Below are 5,105 nucleotides of genomic sequence, written 5' to 3'. Positions count from 1 at the left end.
AAACTGAATGCAGAAATATGTGAAAAGGATAATGCATCAGATGAAGTGGGATTTATCCTGAGAATGTAAGATTAGTCTAATTTTCACAACTCAATATAAGTCATTTTAACACACTAAAGAAGAGACACAACAGGCTCTGTGGCTTGGTTGGCTAAAGCGCCTGTCTCATAAACAGGAAATCCTGGGTTCGAATCCTGCTGGGTTTTTCTCTCTCAAAACCGAGTCCTTTGTTTTTAGGGCTTCTCGGTGCTAGCGGTACCAAATGCAGGTGGCATAAGCGGTGCTGATTCAATCCCTGAGTCAGGAAGATCCCTTAGAGGAGGAAATGGCAACCCACTCCAGTATACCTGTTTGGAAAATCACCAAGGGAGCCTCGTGGGCAATAGTCCATGGGGTCGCAGAGTGGGACATGATTGAAGCCACTTAGCATGCAAAAAAGAAAAGTCATATGATCATCTAAATATAAAAAACACTTCACAAAACCCAACATTCATTCATGATAAAAAAAATTCTCAGCAAACTTAGAATAAAAAAGAATTCCCTTGACCTGATGAAAGGAGTCTTCAAAATAAACTACAGCTAACATTACACTTGATGGTGAGATAGATGTTGAATGCCTTCCTCCTAAGATTGGAAACGAGGCAAGTATATCTGCTCTTACCAATTCTTTTTAACATTTTAATGGGGGCAAGAGAATAGGAAAGAGAAAAAGTCATGCAGATTGTAAAAGAAGAAATGAAACTTTCTTTTTTCACTGTTAACATGATTATCTATGTAGAAAATCTTAAGCAGTTTATGAAAAAGCCACCAGAACTAATATATGAGTTCAGTTAAGGTCATATAATACAAATAAAAAATACAAAAATTAATTGTATTTCTATATTTTTAGCAACAAAAAATTGAAAAAAAATTTCAAATTCTGGCAGGATTTTGATTGGGACTAAATTGATTCTACAGATCACTTTAAAGAGAATTGGCATCTTTACGAACGTGTCTTCCAAAATGTGAAACAACCCTCTACATATGTAGATCTTCTTTAATATTCATCAATAATGTTTTATAGCTTTTGTGTAGAATTCTTGCATGTCAAATGAAGATTCATTTCTAGATTTTTATGTTTTCTAATGCTATTTTAAATATTATCTTTAAAATTTTCATTTTAATTTGTTTATAGCTAGATTATAGAAATTCAATTGACTTTTGCAATATTTACCTTGTATCTATTTGTTGTTCAGTTGCTCAGTCATGTCCAACTCTTTGTGACCCCAGGGACTCCAGCATACCAGGCTTCCCTGTCCTTTTCTATCTCCTGGAGTTTACTCAAACTCATGTCCATTGAGTGGGTGATGCCATCCAACCATCTCAACCTCTGGTCCCCTTTTCTTCCTGCCTTCAATCTTTCCCAGCATCAGGGTCTTTTCCAATGAGTCAGCTCTTCAAATTAGGTGGCCAAAGTATTGGAATTCCAGCTTCAGCATCAGTCCTCCCAAAGAATATTCAGGATTGATTTCCTTTAGGATGTACTGGTTGGATCTCCTTGCTGTCCAAGGGACTCTCAAGAGTCTTCTCCAGCACCACAGTTCAAAAGCATCAATTCTTTAGCATTCAGCCTTCTTTATGATCCAACTCTCACATCTGCACATGTGTACTGGAAAAACCGCAAATTTAATTTGATAATTTTATTCTTCCAAAAAATAGAAAAATCTTACAACTTTCATTTATATCTTCCTGACTCAGATGATATTAGTGCTGTGCATTTTAATCTATCAACTTTTCTTTTGAAACCCTATACATTTATTGTTGCTTTATACACTCAATATTGCTTTATACACTCAATGGCTAGACGGCATCACAGATGCAATGGACATGAACTTGGGCAAACTCCAGGAGATGGTGAGGGACAAGGAGGGCTGGCATGCTGCAGTCCAGGGGGTTGCAAAGAGTTGGACATGACTGGATGACTGAACAACAATAAGAGCAACACTCGATATTTCACCTATTTTCCACTTTTTGTGTGCTTGATTGCCTCTTGCTCCTCCTCACACTTTCCATTGGGGTTAATTTTTCTTCTGCCTGAATGAAGTTTTGTTGGTACCAAATTGTTTCAGTTTTTGTTTGTCTGAAAATGGCTTTTTCCCTTTAATTACTGATCTAGAATTGAAAATAATTGTTTTCCTTTCAGCACATTGAAGATAGCATCTGTTGTCTTTTGATTGCTATTGCTATTAATGAGTTGTAAGTTATCTGCCACCCCTTTAAAACTAATCTGTCTTTTCTCTCTCATTGCTCTAGAGATAGTCTTTTTGTCTTCCGGATTCTGCAGTTTCACTGTGGTGGATTCATACATACGACCTGCTTGGGATTCCTCAGATTTCTAGACTCTGTGGATTGATGTATTTCATCAGTCCTGAAAAATTTCAGCCCTAATGTCTTCAGATATCGCCTCTGCCCAACCTTCTTTCTCTTTTCCTTTTGGGACTTTAATTAGATGTTTAAAATTCTTGATTTATCCTCCATGTCTTTTTTCCTCTTTAGTAGTTTTGTCTTTCTATGCTGTATTATGGGAATGTTTATTTTCAAGTCATCTATATTGTGTACTCATTCTTGTCACATGTGATTATTCTAGTAAATCTGTCCGCAGCATTCTCTTTTCCAAAGAAGTTCTTTTGGTTCTTTCTCAAAATTGCTTGATCATTTTTTCATAGTTTCTTTTTCTTGTATATATTTTCACGTGTATATTTTGTTTTCATTAAGATTCCCTTGTGGCTCAGATGGTAAAGAGTGCCTGCAATGCGGGAGACCGGGGTTTGATCCCTGGGTCAGGAAGATTCCCCTGGAGAAGGAAAGGGCAACCCATCCCATTATTCTTGCCTGGAAAAGCCTATGGCTGGAGGAGCCTGGCGGGCTGCAGTCCATATTACAGCATGTATTTTCATGTGTGTATTTTGTTTTTATTAAACATATTAAATACACATGGTTATTTTATAGTCTTCACCTTATCATTCCGGGATCTAAAGCTTTTGCAGGTCTCTTCTGCCGAATGCTGCTTCTCGCTCTTAGTCCTTAGTGCCTTATTTGGCTGCGTCTCTCCCTTCCTTGTGTCTTCCCTTCGGTCCTTCCTTTCTTCCTATCTCCCTCACTCACTCCCTCCCACTTAGTTACCCCACGCTTTTCTATTATGTAGTCATTTGTTTATGATCTGTCCTTCTGTGTGTGCGTGTTTGTATTTTAACTTTAATCTGATCACTGTCCTTGACATTTTATATGTGGGAATGCTTTGAGGTCTGGGATAAATTTGGCTTCCTCTAAAGAGGATTCATTTTTGCTCTGCCAGGTGCTGGAGGCATTACTAGTTCCTGGGATGATTCTAGTTATATCCTCCACTTGGGGTATTCAGACCACCCAGATAGTGTGGATTTTTTGCTGTAAACTGTGTCATGGGCAACTTGAGGTTTGAATGTTTTATAGAGATTCCTGGCACATGTGTCTACACACACACACACACACTCACTCACACACATCCCTTATCCTCTCCAGTGCAAAGTTCGAGACAGATTTTCCTTGTAATCTCAAGTAGAGTGTGGAACGTGTTTCTAAATTCACTCTTACACTCAAGGCATAGCCTTTCACATGTCCCATTTTAATGCTGGAACATCTCTTCTTGGATTCCCCATCTTTGGCAGACCGGGCACTTTGACTGCTTTTTCAAAGTCTGATGAAGCCTTGAGTAACAGAGTTCAAGTTTGCCAGGTTCAGCAAATGTTCTTGGAGTGCTGGGCTCTGCTACACCTTGTCACTCCACTTCACTAGATCCTTGACTAAGAATTCTTAAATTTTCTGCTCATTCACTGATGTTCTTAAGAAAATCCAGAATTTTTAGTTGTTTTCTGTAAGTATATTGATTCACTTGCTGTGTTTCCAGGAATGGAAATCAGTTTCATAAGAAAAAAGAAAACACTTGTATTTTATAACTCAATAGTCTTCATTTAAATATGCAGATATATAGTATCTACTGAAAATCCACTGCAGTTTTATAGATTAATCATACTGTATATTTGAAAAGTGTATCTGTGGTTCTCAAGGGGGGTAGTACTGCCCTTTAGGGGAGTTTAAAAAATCTTAAGGAGTTGTTTGGGTCATCATCATGAATAGGGCATTATCAGTGTTTAGTGGGATCCAGGGATGCTAGACTCCTACAATGCTCAGGACAATCCTTCCCAAAGGATCATTGTCTTGTGTCTCATATGACTTTGGAATTTTCCCCCTGTTCATTGAGAGACTGAATGTCTGATGACATTTCAAGTAGGAGGTGTGTTTTTTCTCACATTTTCTTTTATCTTATCCTGTGTCTTAACACAGGAAATTGTTTTAATATTATACTTCTTAATGAGGCCCAGCTCATTTGTAAGAATATTTTTCCTTTTCATTTTCTCCACTTTGATAATCTTTAATTTGTCTTGGCACATTATTCTTACTTCAATTAACATTATAGTCCTAAAAAAAAAAGTATATTCCTGTTTCTTATCATATGCAAACAAGTCCAGTTTTTATCACTTATCCTAACATTATTTAATAGTGGGGCACATCTTTGCTGCTTGTTTTTTAAGTTCTAAATCCAAACTAACATGTTCATCATAACTCCATGCTATCATCTGACTCCTTCCTGTGCCCTTTAGTGAAATTATGCCAGGGCATTTATAGATTGAACTAGATTTACAAACTGAACCAGAAAGTTACTTAAAATTACTTAATAACCACATGTAGCAGGAGAGCAACCATAGATGCTACTTAACTGAATGATACAAACACTGAATGTGTTTGGCTGTGTTCCAATAAAACTTTCTTTACAAACCAGGGGGTGGGCAGGAGATGCTCTGGGGCTACAGTTTACCCACTCCTGCCCTACACAAAAGTGTCGTTCAAAGCACTCCAGGCAGACACACAGACAATCAGAAAAATCATGCTTAATTATAACTCTCTCCTTCATACTTTTATGTATTTCCCAAATTCTCTAATAAGTATGGTTATTTTATCTATATGTGCATTTAATTTATTTCACAACTCCTTTTATTTAGTTTTGGAAGGAGGAGCTTCCATAACACACG

The sequence above is a fragment of the Bubalus bubalis genome, chromosome 3, assembly GCF_019923935.1.
Source record: "Bubalus bubalis isolate 160015118507 breed Murrah chromosome 3, NDDB_SH_1, whole genome shotgun sequence".
In the NCBI taxonomy this organism is placed as follows: Eukaryota; Metazoa; Chordata; class Mammalia; order Artiodactyla; family Bovidae; genus Bubalus; species Bubalus bubalis.
The sequence above is the reverse complement of the archived record's forward strand: the minus strand, read 5'-3'. Positions refer to the sequence as shown.